This window comes from Aythya fuligula, chromosome 2 (genome assembly GCF_009819795.1).
Source record: "Aythya fuligula isolate bAytFul2 chromosome 2, bAytFul2.pri, whole genome shotgun sequence".
NCBI lineage: Eukaryota > Metazoa > Chordata > Aves > Anseriformes > Anatidae > Aythya > Aythya fuligula.
In genome coordinates, this window is record NC_045560.1 from 35,190,487 (window position 1) to 35,208,850 (window position 18,364).

Below are 18,364 nucleotides of genomic sequence, written 5' to 3' on the forward strand. Positions count from 1 at the left end.
AGATGTGTCGCTGGTAGCTCAAGGAGCTGTGCCTCAGCGCTTCGTTTTGCAGAGTGAATACGCTGACTAGTTGCTTTTACCTTTCTCAAATGTATGCTGTTCACAGGCACGTCCAGTTTAACAGTGTTTTGCTGTTTTCCCAGACTTTGGTTGTGGCAGCACATGAGGCACAAGTGTTTGGTGGTTCCTGCGGCTCAGTGGGACCTGGGAGGAGGCTGCAGAAGCTTTGAGCTTTACGATGCTTGTGCTGCTGTTAGGACAATTCCAGCCAACAACTCGGGTAACATCAGAGCTTTTTGAAGTTCAAATGGAAAACATCTCCAAAATCCATCTCAGGGACTTCTATCAAAGCATTCAGGGCTCATATTTCAAATAAGTGGTAGATGGTGGTTGGGGTTTAACCCAGCCGGCAGCTAAACACCACGCAGCTGTTCGCTCACCCTCCCCCCTCCCTCTCTGGGATGGGGGAGAGAAATGGAAAGTGAAGCCTGTGAGTTGAGATAAAGACAGTTTATTAAGACAAAAATAATAATAACAATAATAATAATAACAATAATGATGATAATAGTGCTAAGAATAATAACGTATACAAAACAAGTGGTGCACCACCCGCTGACCAATGCCCAGCCTAGCCCCGAGCAGTCCAGCACCCCCACCATGGCCAGCCACCCCTATATATTGTTTAGCACAATGCCATAAGGTATGGAATACCCCTTTGGCCAGTTTGGGTCAGCTGTCCTGGTTCTGTCCCCTCCCAGCTCCTGCTGCACCCCCAGCCTACCCGTTGGCAGGACAGAGTGAGAAGCTGAAATGTCCTTGGCTTGGTGTAAGCACTGCTCTGCAACAATTAAAACATCAGCGTATTATCAGCACTCTTCTCATCCTAAGCCAAAATGTAGCACCCTACCAGCTACTAGGAAGAAAATTAGCTCTGTCCTTTCTGAAACCAGGACAATAGTTTAAACTAAAAGCAGTACATGCAAAAAAGAAACATCAATTGCAGGCTCAGAGAAAGAGCCTGCAATTGATCTACCCCCATACAAAAAGGAAGGGTGCTTTTCTTCCTTGGAAGGTGCTGTGGGATTTATTAACCTGGTGAGAGAATCGGATATGATTCCCAGTGCTCCAGATGGCACCATCCAGTTGGGAGCTCATATTCCGAGGTCTAAAGACGCTGGTGTTGATGGCGTGGTGTTGGAGAATGCAAGAACTTACTGCAATGATTTTTTTAATTAGATGATGGTTCTAGTAAGTGGTCAAGTACTTACATTCATTGCACTGTCTGCAAAAAGAATTTTTACCTGGTGAAAAGATAGCCCTTCTGGGTCTTGTACTGGAAGGCAGGGTTAGTTTTCTTTATTGAATGTACCAATCACTCCCATTTTCTGGAGCAGGGGAGGCATCGTTAGCTTGTGGATCTCATTCCTCCCTCCCCAAAATGGTTTCCTTCAGGTGCCCTGTTCTGCACAGAGTTGAGATGTGTACGTATTTTTGCTTCCAAGTCTTCATCAAAAAGCACTGAGCCTTGGTCAACAATCAGAAAGTTTTGTCTTCACGTAGAAAAGACGTAATACTGAAACTCAGACAGAATGAGACAGCTAATTTTTTTCTTTAATATCTGAAATAAAAAGAATGCTTGAACTACTTCCCCACCTTTTAAAATAACAATCAAAAGGCAGGGAATTAATTGTGTTGTTGGTTTTCCTAGATCCGCAAAATGCTGCTTACACCAAATATATTGAGAAGCTAAAGAACTGAAACTACTTGCTTCTTCCATCGTTGAGCCCTGGTAGTCTAGGCAAGATGCAACATTTCTGAACAAAAGCCAGATGAAACACTTCCATTCGCCTGAGTGCCACTCCAATCTTAATAATTATAGTATTAACAAGCCAGGTGGAGGTGTTCAAAGATTTGCTTTAATAAAATAATACATTGTAGGCCTTAGATTTAAATATATATGTATATATTTGGGAGATTGCATATCTGCAGAATTCATGGACTGCCCTTTGAAATTCTGTAGTTTTGTCACAGCCCCTAGGCTGTCAGTATTTTGCTGATCACTGCTCAGAAAATGTATGCTATCCCCTCAGATTAGGAAAAAAATAGTTAAGCATATCTTTTTTTTGAATGAGATGCCGACTTGTGGGGTGGTTCAAGATGCAGTGTCTGGGTTTAAGTGTGTAACCGTGTGGTGATTCAATAGGTGGCACTCCAGGCTGAGCTGGGCATCTGCCTGCACCCTGTCCTCTCCAGCAGGTGGGGTGCCTGCACCCCTGCTGGCTGGGGAGACCCCGAGGAACCCAGGAACCCATGATGGGGAACCACAGGAGCTCTCCAAGCACACCTGCTTGTGTACAACAGCCATTGGAGAAGAGGGATTGTGAAAGTGGATATTTCTGTAGGGCCTTCTCCTTGTGATGCTCCTCTTGGGACATGAGTATCAAAAGTGGAATGGGAAGCAGTGCCCTGAGAATTTCAGAGGTGAACAGCAACTTCCCTCAAGGTGGTGCCAGGCACTGATGCCCCCCTTCAGGAATCTAACCCTGCTCGCTGCTTACTGATCAGTTCGCTGCCAGTAGAATAGCAGTTGGAGCTCCTGTCGTGAAGATTTGTGCCTCCATTAAGAGGATGTTGTGTTCGTTTAGAGGGAAGTAACTGGGCCTGGGGAATAAAGGTCGTATTATGCGCTCAATATTAACTGCTTAGTTATGGTTCAAGGTTGGAATAAAGAGACGCTGTTTTTCTTTATCCCTTGGCAGACATGCAACATCCATGCTGAAGTTTCCAAATGTATTGTTAGGATGAACAATGACTAAATGGTAACATTTAAATACAGCAGCATTTTGAAACTTGAATAAAGATGTAACATTAATAAATGTTACAAACCCTTAGCAGAGAGAAGATGTTGTAATGGAATAGCTTACCCCACCAATAATTCTTGTGAGAAATAACAGCTGCTCAGGGTGGGTTTTGTGAGAGCCATGGCTACATTCCTGCTGCCGGTTTCATGGCTGGTATTCACATTGATGGTGGTGTGATATCCTAAGAGATCCAACTCACTACTTGCTCCCTTGGCTTCTAACTGGCTTTACTGAACTTTTGGGCAGGAGAGCAGAGCTGTTTAACTTCATCCGGGACAGCTGTGGAGTAGCAGCAGACAGCAAGCATGGGAACTGCAGGGTAGCTGTTCTGTGGCAATGCTGAGCACTGGGAGAATCTGTTTGCTTCCTGAGTGAGAGCAGCAAAACAACCGCAGCAAATGCTGGTAAGCAGATTTGGGAAAGTTTCTTAGCAGTTGGAAATGTTGCCTCCGTACAATGCAGATATTCCAAACTGGCTGAAAGATTTCACGTTGATAAATCGCTCTCTTTCCAAGAAAGTTCTCATGCTAAAATAGCGCTTGGAACAGTTCTGACTGAAACACTCCCCATCCTTTTGCAATACCACTGGTAAATACTGGACTGGACTCATAGAGCTGACCTGCTGAGACAAGGCTGGGGATGCAGCAAAGTGGCTGAAGAAAAACGATGCGCAGAGCAGAGGGAGCTTTACCCATTCAGATGGAATGGTTATGGCATATGCTGGGGATGTTACGTGGAAAGAAGACATAGGGAACATTCCTCATGTCTTAACATTATTACAAAAATGCTACAATGCTGAGACCATTGCAGGCTTAATTCCTAGTCCCTCTTTCAAATGATAGATATTAGCTTCTCTTAAAATAAAGATAAGCTTTTTTTTTTTCTTTTTTTTTTTTAAGAGGCAATCTGATTTGTTAGGCAGTGCATTACAAAGGCAAAACTGAAGTTAAAGGCAGTACTAAAACTTGAATTTGTGGAGGACAATGTATGTACATAAATCTAGCGGTACTGGAGAACATTTCAAAGACACAATTACAAACTCAAGAGATACTTTGTAGTAGTGGAGAAATGAAATTCAAACAATTGAAGGCCTCTCACTCTTTCTTATCATCCTCTGTGTTACTTGCTATCTGAAACTGCTGAATTACAGCAGTACAGACTGCTCACTGCCTGCCTCTATTTTGAATACAGCAACTTTATGGGGAAAAAATCCATGCAACAAGACTTATTTCCTTGCTTAATTGTGCTAATGAAGTGAGAATGGCACAGAGCAGCATGGAAATATTTATTTGAAATTGTAGCAAGTGCACGAGGGAATCCCCTGCCGCAGGCTGATTGAAGACAGGAGGCATTGCAATCCTCCTTACTCACATTACTGCGCCAGCTAATCCTAAGGCCAGACCAAAGGGTTTTGTAGCAATTTGACTAGGAAATTCTTACCACTCTTTCCACCACAAAAGTTCCCCTGATATCCATACTGGTGATTACAAGGTAATTAACTAAAAAAAATATATTTTGAAATTTGGGATCAGAAAAAAGTAATTTAGGCATAAGCAGAAACTGAAGAGTCCCTCAATTACTTGAAAGCATATCTAATTAAGTAACACATCTGTCACAGAGTCTTTGGCCTTAGCTTATTTGGCCACACAATATAATGAATAAACCTCCCATTAAAGTCATTAAGAGCAGACAAAGCCACCATGTGCACCCTAGGACTTGCCTGCACAAGAAATAGCTCAGACCAGGTACAGCAGAGGATCTATTCTGCAACACCTCCCTGGGGGAGCACTTTCTTTTGCCATAAGTATGCATTTGTGTGGTTTCACTTAATACACATGAGAAGTGAAATATGTTAAAAGCAAAGGCATCCGTCATGTCAAACAAGTGCATCTATGTGAGGAACTGGTGTACAGTGCCTGCTGGGCTTTGAATTCCCCACTTGAGATCATTTCACAGTAACCACCTTATATAGATCAATGCAAAGTAGCACAAAGTGCACTGCTCCTTCATTGTAAATTTACAAAATGAAGGAAATCGACCCATTGAATGCATGGCTTCATGGTGAGGTAATAGCTAGCCAGAAGCTGCTTGGGGTGCTGAGATACTGCTGCAAGTCAACCAGGCAGCTCACAAAGTGGAGTCTGCCGATTGCCAAGAAGCAACAGTAGTTCGGCACCACTTGCACCCTAGAATGTGTTTTCTGTCTGTTTATGGGACAATCAAAACACCATTTCAAATATACTAGTGCATATGATGTAAATTTTATCACAAGTTTAAATATTACATAAGCATAACTGCTTATTCCATACAGACTTGAAAAAAAATGGCATTTATTCAGTGCAGTGCCTTTAAGGCAATGGATGCACTTCTCTGAAATGTGCAGAGACCATGGTCAAGAAGCAGGGTGAAGCCTGCCTGATGTAGCCGTGCTGAGCCGGAGGAGATAGCTGATACACTTGACTAACTGCTGAGAGACTAAATGAGACCCCTTGAGATGAACCAAAAATAGAGTTTTCTACAGATGAGAGTAGTACCCTCATATGAGAGTAGTACCATTCTGACTACAGTTATGTCTAAAATAATACAGCCTTGTCAAAGACTTCATTAAGTTGGCACTAGATAAGCTTATATCTGTGCTAAGGAAAGGGTGAGTTATACTAATTTGCAATAGCTTTAAAACAGCATAATACATTATTAACAGGAATTGTACCAGTGTATTTATTCTGGTTATATTCTGGTTTATTCTGATTAGCCCCCTGAATGACAGGTACAGGAGCGTAAATCCATGAAGACCATGCAATAGGGCTAAGGGAAGATAATGGCATGAGAATTCTTGCAAAGTAGCAGGAATCTGCTCTTCATGCTGTGGAAGCTGCCCACAAACTATGATCGCAAAGCAAGGGAATGCAAGATGATAGCAGTCACTTAAATCCTTCTTGTTGCCTGCTAAATTAGATAGTATGATATGGCGTTTACATGAACCAGCACCAGTTATTGTAACTCAGCTGATGTGTGGTAACTTGTTCAGCTGCTGGATATTCAACACAGGTTTAAGTCCTGACCCTTTGCAGTCAAAGTACCAGTGGGAAATATTCTTTCTTCTCAGTGTGTGACTAGAACAAGCATACATGCTTCAGCTGTTATGAAAAGTGGTCACTTCCCCAGTAACACCACCGTTCTGTCAATAATGCCAGGCCCACTAGGTCTTTGTCTTTCCAAACCTGCTTCTCCTAATTACTTTGCTGTTCTTAATCTTCATTTGTAGCCACCTTGCTACAGCTTCTCTTAAAATATTCACTGCCAACTTGGTCCCTCCTGTCTGTGCTCATCTCAGATAAAAACCATCAACCAAATGCCCCTCAAAACTACTAATTCCTCCTGGCTTTTTAGTGGCTTCCCTTCAGGCTTCCCCTGGTTCCCCTTGCTAGTTACTCTCAACTCCTTTTGCCTGTGGGCAACAAGAAGTTTTCTCAGCAAGTCATTGCATGGACACTGCCTGGAAGACTACAGCAGAAGTCATGGCAGCGGGGCAGCCCCACCTCTGTTCCTCTGGCTCTGGGTGAGGTTTCTGCACAGGCTTCTGCGGTGTGGTGAAAATTGTAGGTTAATCTGCCAAATGAAACAGATGCTCGTTTAGAAGTACACATGCACAATCTGCTCAGAACAGGTCTCCCTCTAAGGCTGATAAAGGATGGGTAATCTTGTCATCGTTTTTCAAATGTGGAATAAATAAATAAATGGCGCACGAGGATTTTCTTTGCATCAAAAGAAGAAACAGAACACAAATAGAGGAAATGGACTTACTAACTGAGAGTCCTTGGACTGGTAAAATTGCAAGTTTGTTCTTGTTCCACCTCTCTTTATGAACGTATCAGAACGATGGTGGAGAGTGAAGAGTAGTCCGTATGCCTTTCACATGCCACACAGTTTCTGTGCTTACCAAATGGCCAATGGCCAAAAGAAAAAAAAAAAAAAACACTATCATTTACAGACAGTCTGACCCAGATGCCTCCCTCTTGAGGTATAAAATTGCCCTTGGCTGCCTTTAGAGACACTGGAACCCAGATGTTTTCAGAGGACAAATTAAATCATAGTCAACCTGAAACGTCTGAAGGAGATTTTTGTATCTGCCCCAACCACAGAAGCTGGGGGACTACTGAACAACCGCCATACGCATCTGTTTCAGAAGCCAGCAAAGAACCAGAAAGAAACTACCGATGGAAAAACAGCACCTGAGACACTTCCAGCAAGCCACTGTTTTACACTATTATCATCTGCTCTGAAATAGTCCTAAGTATCGAGCAGGATTTGCAGGCTGTATATTTTGTGGCTCAGGCATTTGCCCTGGGTGCTGATTTTGTCAGCCTGGTGAATCTGTGCAAATAAATACAATGACTCTGTGTTAATCTGTTAAATCTGACCTAGAAAAACAAAAGCAAACAGAACCCAAATTGGCCAGAAATATAGCAAGGAAACAACAAACACCTTGTAGGAAACAAAGTTAGAGGGGAGAAGGGAAAAGGAAGCCTGTATTCCTCTGCTGCTGTCAAATGTGTAAAGGAGGAGTCCCTTTAAAAATATTCTTTTTTATTTCATGCTGGCTTATTTGTACTTCAGAATGCCATGCAAGACTTGCAGTTTGGCCAGCTAACTTTTTGCAACAGCAAGGATGGCAATGGGTCGTAGCTCTTTTTGATGGTTTTCAGTTTTTAATAAAGCATTTGGTTTTTGCTGGAGTTGAAAAGACAGTGTGCAGTTTTCACTAATTGTTCTTCTCATTTGATATGTGCCTTCCTGCTCACTCTAGAAACAGAGAGGCCTTCCATTTTAGCTTGTCTTCACATGAGATATAATACAGAAAATTGGAACTATTTAAGGGGGAAAAATTGAAACACAATAAACAGTCCTTCCTCATGGTCCATGTGAATGCTGATAATACTCTTTCTCTCCCTCCCTCTTTCCCTTCCTCCCTCCCTCTGTCTGACCCAATTTTGCTTGAGCAGACCTTGTTTTCCTATGGCAGGCACCTTTGAGACTGCAAACTTAGCAGATGCTGCTGAGTATGAGAGCACTGCACTCAGAAAATCAAGTTTAAATCTACTACATTAATGGCATTAAAATTTCCAGTGTACTAATAACTTGCTTGTTCTGTTTTCATCTAAAACTCCCTTAGTTTTGCTCACATAAAACCCAAGGCTAAGGGTTTCAATCCTCCAGCAACTTTAGGTATCAGCGCATCTGTCCAACCTGCTTGAAGGAATGCTGTGTTCTTGGATACAACTATTGAAATCTATTTGATTGCTTACTGTTATACATACACATAGAAAAGGGCTAAAAATTACTAGCACCAGCAAATGTGTTCATTTCATGCTTTACTGCAAACAAGCTAAAAAAAATGAATAAATAAAAAAAAATCAATACTTGCCAAATACAAAATGACAACATTGTGAAGGGAAAATTGTTTTCCACCATAGAACACAAACAAATAACAGGAAATATTGGAAGAGCTCCTTTCTTTCTTCTCACTCTTCTCTTAATCCTTACACCTCCCACAACACCGAGGCACCAAGCATCTTTTAAAACTGCAGCTCTAGTTCAAGGAAGGGTATCTGGTGCACTCAAGAATTTTGTTTTGCATCTGAAATTATTTTTTTCATAATGTGATCAAGCAGTCTGGATCCAAGCAGTCCTGCAGCATCTTCTGGGTGTCGAGCTTCACCCCAGCCTAGGGAAATAGCTGAGGCTATAAACATGGGGCTAGCATCATTGTGTTTTAATCACTGTGTTAGCACGCGGGATGGCACCACAGGAAGAGCTCTGCACTGCACCCTAATTTGAGCGGGAGAGCAGCATCCATGCTGTGCTTGCTTGGTCAGGTTTGTGTTTCTAGGCTGCTCCATTTGTGGCTGGAGCACAGCTTCCTGCTACATTGCAGGTGAAATGTTTCCTCTGTGTGTCCTGGGGATGCTCCACCAAACAGGACAAAGAGGAGGAGAGGAGGTCAACCTAATTTGCTTCAAAACTATGTAACTGAACTGCAATAAAATGCTAACATAGACGCACACAGGTTTGCCCTTCTTAGGCAATGGGTGTCACAGTTTTAATCTGAAATAAGTTGAAGTGACGTCACGATAGCAGAGTAGTACTTTATTTCAGTGCAAATTTTAAGAGCTATTGTAGAATCAAGTCCCTCTTGTTTGGCAGAAGCAGGGAGAAAAATATCTTATGCTTCAGTAACTGGAATTGATTTATTACAGCATTAAGGAGCTGTAGGTGTAGAAAGAGAAATCCCCTCAGATCAGCGGGTTAGATAATGTCAGCAGCAAGCCTCCACCGTTCACACCAGCACCAGAGCTGCATCCCTGGGAAGCTGTCAGAGAAACCTTGGTGGAAATCATGTCATGGCACACCACCACTGGTGTGAAAACAGTTGGGACAAAAATAGCATGAGAACTTTACAGAAAACGTACAGTTATTTCCTCTATGCAAATTCAGAACTGGCAACAGAACTAGCCTAAGTCATCACTTTCCCTTATTTACACCCATTTTAGACTCCACCCTTCTCATTTCTATCCCTTTCCACAGTATATTTATTCTCTTTTCCCAGTCCTTTTGGTCCTTTTTTTTTTTTTTTTTCTGTTTTCCCTCTTGTTTTCTCAGTCTTTCCTGGTGTTTTCCTAGGATGCTATATTTTATACTAATAGATTTTTTTTTTTTTCTGCTGCAATTATCCCAAATTTTGCTTGTTGAATTGAAAGCTGTTTCCCCTGCTGTAGATGCTCTGAGTAATATCCAATGGGTCCCTCTGGATCTCTCACCAGACAGCATTATAGAGCTCAATGCAAACTGAGAGCCTGTTTTGCTGGCAAGAGGAAGAATGGAAAGGAGTTGGAGCATATGGCCCCAGTCATCCATGAAAAAATAGAGAACGGAACATAAAATAGGAAATTTCAGTGCAGATGACTGAGATTAGGAAAATTTTGTGGGTGTATTGACCAAATTAAGCTATAAAATGAATTAAGTAGATCCCCCCACAAAAGAACACACTTCTTTGAAGAAATTAATCTAGGAGGTCTTGGACAGATCTTCCATTTCAGAACCACAAAATGTAGATGTGTGATGATCAGCGGCCAGTCCTTTTACATGTATGCTCTCCTGCTCACTGCAAACAGTCATCTTGGTAAGATCTGATGTTTTCCAATCTCCTTTCTTTCCTGGAAAATATCTGCTTACCGTACCCTTATGGAAAGAGGTAATGCAATATGACACAGAAATGGGACACAACAACAAAAGCCTTAAAAAGGAATTGAGCACTGAAATGGTATAAACAAACAGTTCAGAAGCTTGAACAGAACTCTGAAAGAGACATGTTCCCTATCATAATTACTTTTTTTTCCTTTTTCATTAAGAACACTTGCTTGTACATCTTCTGTTGCTAAATGTGACTGTATCGAATTGGGATTTTTTGCTAGCGAAATTGTGTGGTTTAGAGGCAGCATTATTTCACAAATGTATTGAAATAACAGAGAGATTTATAAATCTCATTGATAATCATCTTTATTATGTTAAAGTGTAACAGGAACTTGCCTTCTGAAAACTAGTTTATACTAGCAATCCTGCAGAAAGCTATTTGATTGCCAGCTAGCCTCGGTCTTCCTTTTTCACTTCTGTCTTTTCTATCTGGCCTTTCTTTGTCAATCATTTCTCGGAACCAAAATGGTTTATTGGTTCATTGTCGAAACAAAAGTGACAAATGTTTCAGAACAAAAAGGTCACTGCAGACACTTTTATGTAACACTTCTGGAATTCTCTGTACTTCATCATTATGAATAAGTTGTTCATATTGATCTCTACACGGTTCTGTACTGTTTTGCGTAATGGCTCTTATCCAATAAAGTTTGGGGTATTCTGCTGCAAGATAAATTAATAATTTTTATTTAATCCCAGAACTTGCTTCATATTTTCGTATCTTACGGGAAAAATCAACCCATAGGTTACATAAAAAGACAATATTCTATGTTTTTCAGTATTTAGGAATGAAGTAAACATATATTCAAATCACTTCTCCTTTTTAAAAATCAGAGAAGTTGCTCAGATTCTTTGGTGATTCTTTAACAGTACATAGATAAGAAGAGTATTTCAGCACTTCGGAAGTAGAAACCCTTACTACTTGTTGTAACAGAAAAGTAATACCTTCTACTCTAAGTAGAAGGTATTTTCCTAATTTTCCTTATTTTCCTTTACCTTCCAGGCCTACTCATTCAGAGAATTCCTCCTGACAATAACAGGGGCTCAAAGGCCCTCTTTGTACTTTGTTTTTGCTTCCCTTTACAGCAGTAAACTGTATGTGAGCAGAGCTATTCTCTGTTAACAGAGGGCAGCTGCTCTGACACAGCCCCTGTCCAGTTCAGTAATCTTGGTTCTGCTCCAGAACAGAGGTCCAAATGAGTTGTATATTGGGACTGGCTGCTGAGCCATGCTAAGTCCCCAGACGTCCCTGGAAATTGGCATAGGCCAGAGGTGCACAGTGCTGCTCCAGCACCCAGGAGCGTCTTCCAGGACTGCCGATTCACAGGGAGGATGCTGCCTGCAGATCTGCTCTCCCTGCGCACATTGGGAAACATGTCCAGGAGCTCCAAGGCCTTCCCTGTGTTAGCAGGTGGAGGAACTGGTGAAAAAAAGAAAAGACATGTTTATCATTAGCAGCAAGAGACCAGCATTTCCCGATCCCCCTAGGCTCATTAGGGTAGCTTTTAGAAGCCAAATTGAGCTACCTTAAGCTCCTTTTTAGGAACCCAACTGCACTACCCAAGGACAGGCTATTGCAGAGATGGGGCACGAAGTCACAATGCTGTTTCCAGGCCCATCTCCAATATTTCACACAATATCAAGCATTAAAAAAATAAAATAAAGAAAGAACTCTTCAAACGATAACATCTAGCTCGCAAAGATGTGATCGGGGTGAAAAAAAAAAAAAAAAGTGAAACCCCCCAAAAATGATTGATATTTTGATTTCCTGAGGGAATAAACATTCAGGAGAGACTTCATTCCTCCTCAAAAAGATGTATATATATATATGTGTGTGTGTGTGTATAAAATTGGGTTTATCTGTCCTAATTACCATCACTTCTAACCCCTTAGCTAAAAGGCCCCCAGAGCACCTTTCTTTGCGCGCCCCACGCCGCAGCCCAGCTCCCGCAGGCCCCCTCTCCACGCCTGCGCAGGGAGCTCCCCGGCGGTCCCAATTTTACCTTTTTTTCGCTCATTTTCGGGGCGGGTGTCCCCGTCCCTGCCTCCTGCCGAGGGGACGGGCCCCAGGTGACGGCGGCGGCCGGGCGGGGACAGGGACAGGGACAGGGACAGGGACAGGGACAGGGCCGGGGGCCGGGCCCCGGTGCCGCTGACGTGCCAGGCACCGCCCGGCCTAGGGGCGGCTCCGGCTGCGGTGGCTGTGAAGACGGACACACGGACAGACAGACAGACAGACAGACCGACAGGCTGACGGACAGACCGACAGACCGACGGACAGACAGACCCAGGGTGCGTTACCGAGGCTTGCTGGCGGGGGTGGGGGGGGGGGTCGCTGCGTCCCGAGGTGAGGGTGCAGCGCCGGGCAGCTGGGCGCTGTGTCATACAGATACTCTGTGCACGGAATTACGTGTTACATAAATATATGCTGTATGTATATGTATTAATGCATTATAATGCATTATAATGAATTTTTCATGCATCGTATTTCTCTTTGTGTTAATCCGGAGACGGCCTTGTTTTTACTCCTCATCGCGTGCTGCCGAAAGCGCTGAGGATTTGGGGGAGCGTGGGAAGCGAGCTGGTGGCGATACGCTTAAAACATCATAAAACCTGTAAAAGGAAGGAGGTGCCAACAGCAGCTTTTGTGCTGCTGGCTTCTGCCATGGGCAGGCAGCGGAGCTGGGCACGGTGACCTGCGGATGGAGGCATGGAGGGAGGGGTGGCTGCCTCCCTGCTTCTCGTCCCGCACCCGCCGAGCTGGCCCGGCATCCTCACAGCCCCCCAGCTGTGTGACACGTCTGCTGCGGGACCGTGCTGGGGCCGTGCTGCCAAATTCTGATGGCACACAGAGCACAGAGTGGCACCATGGAGGGTTAGGGTCTGGCCCGTGCTCGGGATCCCCGCCTGGCCCACGGCCACGTCCCCGCTCGCCCCATGTCTGGTCCCTTCCTTGGACATCGCGGGAGGGGAGCAGTGGCCTGGGTTTGTGTCTGCCACTTGTGTGTCAGATGGACAGGACCTCGGGGTAGAGGGGACATTCTTCCTGTACCTGTGGGGGGAAACTGAAACCGAAAGTAATGCAGGAAAAGCCTGAGTGACCCAAGCTGAACACGCCATCCCGCAGAAAAACTGAAATACTGGTGTCTTCTAGGTGCAGAAGATGAGAGTAACACTTGTGATTTGAAATCCAGAAGCATGTTGCATATCATGGATATTTTATTCCTAGTCTATGCAGGATTTATCTTTAATTAATTTCAATTAGAAGATCTTATATCGGTGTATCGTACTTGTATGAACATACTTCTAAGGGCTTGTAGTATATGTGAGCTTTATTATAGACTACTATGACTCAAAATTTTATTTGCGGAAATAAAATGCTTCCTTTTTTTTTTTTTTTAAAGCAGAAATATGTTCTGCAAATATTATTACTAAAGTACTAACAACATAACCTCTATGATGCTCTACTGTAATTAGAAGAAAGTAGCACCTAGAAGCCTTATTTATTTACTTGTGCCCTGTGGTAGAAGCGGCACAGACACAGGCAAACAGGCAGTCATTGGTCCCAAAGAATTTATGAAATAAAAGGAAAACAACAGACTTTAAACATAGACCAAAAAAAATATTTGTTTAATAAGATACCTCTTGATGTTCAGACAAGTGGAAAACCCATTATAAATTACATGGGTGTCATAGCTCCTATTTCATTTATGTCTGTTTATATGGCCTAACTGCAGTTATTTGCTGGGCTGCGGGAATTAATGATTAATGCCTCTTCACCACTGAAAAACAATATTTGCCAGCTAGCAGATACTCCTTCCTAAACTCAGGTGTTTTGTGACAGAACCTGCCACAATAATTCTTACAGCTCCATAAGATAGTAATTGATTTCCATGCTGCATTTTTCTTTTTCTCATTTTTCTCTTTAAAGATGTGCTTATGCTTCAGTCAGTCAGGGTTAGCCCGGTAGAAAGCTGCAGCAGAACCACCACAGTGTTTGATGAAACGTTGCCTGGATCCCATCCCGGCAGCCCTTCAGGTTCTGTTTTTCCCCCATTCCCTGCCTCGCAGGCAGAGCTGGGTAAACATTGCCCTTACTCTTCAAGGCCTCTCCCTTTGACCTTTCATACACTTAGAAGTTGTTTTCAGTTGTGCGTTTCCACGTTAGCTAATGAAGAGCAGCTCTTCTCAAGGCAGCACCTGGACACAGCTCTGTACATCCACTTGCAGCACAGGGGCAGTGCTGGGGTCTGAAACCAGCAGAGCGGTGCTCAGCTGCAGGCTCCGAGCGCTCTGGGGTCTCCTTTCCGAAGCAATGTGCGGTATAGAGCAAAAACCTCTTGGCTGTTTGCTCAAACAGAATATTTCTCAGGCACGGGAAGGGATAGAGCACTGAATCATCAGCTGATAAAAACGTGATGTGAATGCTCTTGGAGAACTGTCACCATCCAGCAGGGACCGGTGACATGGTGTAAGGTAGTAGCACTGTGTGGGTGAGGACCAGATCATAGTAAGGGCAAAGGTGACGTTCCTAGACACTTCTACACAGCTCATGCTGCTGCTGCACGTGACACTCTTAAAAAACAGCTTTTCCTACCCAGAGAGGATCATGGCAGGTGCTGCTTTGAAGTTTCCCGCGTCCTGTTCCCAGCTGAGCAACCCTGCAGCACTTCTTGCTGCTTCCCTTCTTTCCCCTGCTGCCTATTCCCCCTGCACACAGCAGCATTCCCGCTCACCCAAGGGCTGCACCTGCCCTGCCAAATATGCTTGCTTCACCTGTTATTCTGCTATTCCTCTGATTCTGGGTAATAAAACATTCATGTCAAGAGCACTGGTATAAAAGTCGGGCACTTCTGACAGTAAAGAGCTGAATCATGCTGTCAGCCCCATTTCAGTCAATTTTTGCTCAGTACTTTTCCCCATTACCATAATTTCAGGCAACTGAAACCTTTGCTTTTATCATTCAGTTTTATAATTTATTCATATGAAAGAAGGAAACACTTCTCTGGCATTTTGTGTGTGTGTGTGTTTTTCTTTTTTTTTTGGCAGTGATGGTGTTTTATTTTGTTATTTTTAAAATTTAATCCCAAAGAAGGCACTGAGCATCTGCTCAGCAGCACAGACTGCTGGAGGAAGCTTTCCTTGCCTCCTGGGAGTTGACAGGTAGGATAGGAAAGGTGACAAATGCAGTGCATCATGTCTCTGCAATGTATCACATGGATCTTACTTCCATGCATGTGGTGCGTAGAATGCATAGGCTTTTGTTTTTTGTAAACAGATAAATGCAGGATCTGGTTAATTTAGGATATTGTGATTATTTTTACGCTTGTTAGACATTTCGTATCTTTTTATTATCTAAAGAAACTAACTCAGCAACTTGTTTTGTTTTTCTGTTACTAAAAATACTAAGAGGAAAGCACAGCTTTGTGTCCTCTAAGAATTTTTTGACTTGTTGGCAGAATAACTCTTGGGGTAGAGCAGCAAATCATGCTATATTTGCTTGTTCTTAAAAACAAACAAACAAAAACATAGTTAAAGAGAACTACATGTACAAGTATGATGCATATTTGGCACCGGGCCTGTGTATTTGTAATATTACTTGCTAAATCTGCACAGTGTTTAAGAATAGAAATGCTTTTAATGAGCTTTCCCCGGCTTGGAACAAAAAAAAAACAAACCACCCCCTTGATTAATTTATATGGTTATGAAACATTCACGATTTGCATACAGAGAGACATTGGGAAACAGGGAAGCAAAAATAAAAGCTTGTCATCTCAGTAGTGTCTGCATGAGTGGTCACAGCACTTGAGCACAAAGGCTGTCACCATGCTCTGCTCCTCAGCAGAAGCTCCAACATGTTCACAGCCGTGGTCAGCGGCTCTTTGGGCTTTTGAAGTCAAGCCCCTGCAGGAGGGGAAGAACAAGAGGAGGGACTGCAGAGAGACCTCAGAGCCAAGACCCCCTGCGACAGTCCAAGCACAGAGACTGAGCCTCGTGGTGGGAGAGGCTGCAGTGTGTAGGGATCTTCATGCACGTGGCACCACATTGCCTTGACACAGGTGACTGGGGCCATTCAGGGGCTGTCCAGGGGGACCCAGATGTCTGTATGAGGCTGGTGTCATGACACTTGACCAGCAGCTGGTCCACCTTTTTCTTGGGCAGCAGCTGAAGAGTAAGTACAATATCTAGTGAGCATCCACAAAGACACTGAACACTATATTATATATATACATATATTTAGGTATCCAAATCCTACTTGTCTGGGTTTCTGCAGGACAGGGGGATTGTTGGGAGACTTAAGAGAACAAAATACAAGAAAAACATTGCAAACGGTCCTGTACTTCCCACCATGTTACTTGAATGATTCTCATTCAACTTAGAGAACTTCAAAATGATATTTCTCTTCTTGAGGTCTAATTAGTGGTAAGTCTTCACAGAAACCTTAAGTGCCTGAAGGGTTTCTGGTCCCAGAGGAGGTTTTCTAGTCCCAGAAAGCAATTTCCTCTTGGCCTTTGCTGGTCATGTTCTCCACAGAGTGTGTGCTAAAGAAGCCAGTAGCCCGTGCTCTGTCTGCCAACCTCTTTGCTTACACTGTGCTCGCTTCCAGCTCTATGCGCTCCTTCACTACTTGGGGGATGGTTGTGTAAATAATATCGATCCTTGCTTGTTCTCTTCTACCAAAGGCCTGTCTTTGAACAGGTTTCGTCTTGGGGTTGGTGTCGTGCAGGTTGGTGTCTGTGGGCTGGCAGGGTTTGCTGGCTGCTGGCCCTTCAGCACAGGTTATTTCAGATGCCTCCCTCAGGACGTGACCCAGGAGAGGTACATTCATCGGTAGACCTGAACCTTGCTCAGACCTTTACTCAGCATGACCCTGTGGGTCTGGCCCAAGAGGAAGGGCTCAATCACTTTGAAAGGCATTTCTTTTTGCTCCAATAACTTTGTGAAAGCAGTGTTTGTGACTGACACGATGGATTGCCACAGAGTGCTTCGGCAGGGTGCAAGTTGACTAGTTTCATTTGTTTAAGAACAAATAAGCTAAGAATGATTTTGTTACTGCAACTGTTGTATTTAGAAAGAGAATGCAGTTTGCTTTTGGCGTTGGCTTTTTGTGCCGAGTGGTATGAAGAAATTCCCGTTCCCTGGTGTTTAAAGGTCTTGTGGCTTGAGAAAATTACTCCTCGCTCTCCCTTTCTTCTCTGCCGGAGAGTTGTCTTGCAAGACACACTCACTCAGAGGTATTTTGTACTTCATGGCAGAACAGGTGCCTTTCTCCTTCCTACAACAAAGCCTCCATTTTGCTGCCGAGACGAGGAGGAGCAGCACACCCTGACCCTCCTGTCAGCAGGCTCCTGGCGTTCACGTTCCTGCCCCTCCTTTCCCCCGGGGCCTAGCTGCTGGCCTACCTTGCCGCAGCAGTCACAGGGTTATAACTCGGGGCACTCCATTAGCCTCGCCATTTTAATTGCATAATGGGGCCGTGTGGGTTTGGGTTAGTCATGACTTTGGTACCCGTTTGACGAGATCTTCAGCCGCCTTCCTAGAGGGTTAGGCTTTGTTTCCCCAGGAGCGGTGTGCTTCTTCCCAGAAGAAATTAAATTCTACTCAGGAGGCATTCAGAAGCAAGGCTAGAAGTTGCGTGCTAGGGTTTGTTTACAGGGAGAAGGGAAATAGCTACGAAATACGTAGCTGTGGGCCTCGTGTGCTGTGGAGCATTCTGGTAATACCAGAGCCCGTGACACACTGGGCATCCACACATATAAACAGTCCCATCAGTGTGCGGTGTCATTGCGATCATACTCACACTGAGAACAGCCAGATAGCCTCATCTCTCGTGGTGTGGAGGAGCACAGCCCAAAGTGCCCAGATGTGTATCCAGATGTGAAATATTAAGGCCTGCATGTGATGACTGGGACACGAGTTGGTCTGCTGCCTGAGGATTTAAGGCTTCCTTACATTTGGTGGGTCACAGTGAGGACTGATCGCTGTATAGCTACGTGGGGCTGAATCAGCAGGGCTGGTGGGCAGCCAGGAGGGGAAACTCGGGGTAAGATCAAAGCCCCTTGTCTCCCATCTGTAAAGGTGGGGGCTGCCGTGAAGATGATGGGGAAAGCAACCGGGTGGCTGGCTTACGTGGTCCTTCCACCTCCCAGACTGTGACAGTGGTTTGAGGCAGTAAGATCCAAGAGTCACAGGTTTTATAGCCAAAATGCCCCTTTGGGGGATTTAATGGAGAACTGCTTGACACAAATCCTTGC

At 43.9% G+C, this 18,364-nt stretch overlaps 1 protein-coding gene and 1 long non-coding RNA gene across 2 annotated transcripts in view; one reads left to right on the forward strand and one right to left on the reverse strand.

Moving 5' to 3' along the window:
* Nucleotides 1-9,558: 9,558 nt before the first annotated feature.
* LOC116486061 lies at nucleotides 9,559-12,220 on the reverse strand. The gene is made up of 2 exons (XR_004252925.1): nucleotides 12,113-12,220; nucleotides 9,559-11,529 (listed from the first exon to the last, which is right to left on the reverse strand). It is a non-coding gene; the product is annotated as an uncharacterized LOC116486061 (long non-coding RNA).
* A 19-nt stretch (nucleotides 12,221-12,239) lies between these two features.
* Nucleotides 12,240-18,364, forward strand: part of SNX10 (sorting nexin 10) — a 38,426-nt gene continuing 32,301 nt past the window's right edge. Inside the window, exon 1 of the mRNA XM_032181993.1 lies at nucleotides 12,240-12,401. The gene's annotated coding sequence lies outside the window, so the exon portion shown is untranslated. The remainder of the gene's footprint in view (nucleotides 12,402-18,364) is intronic.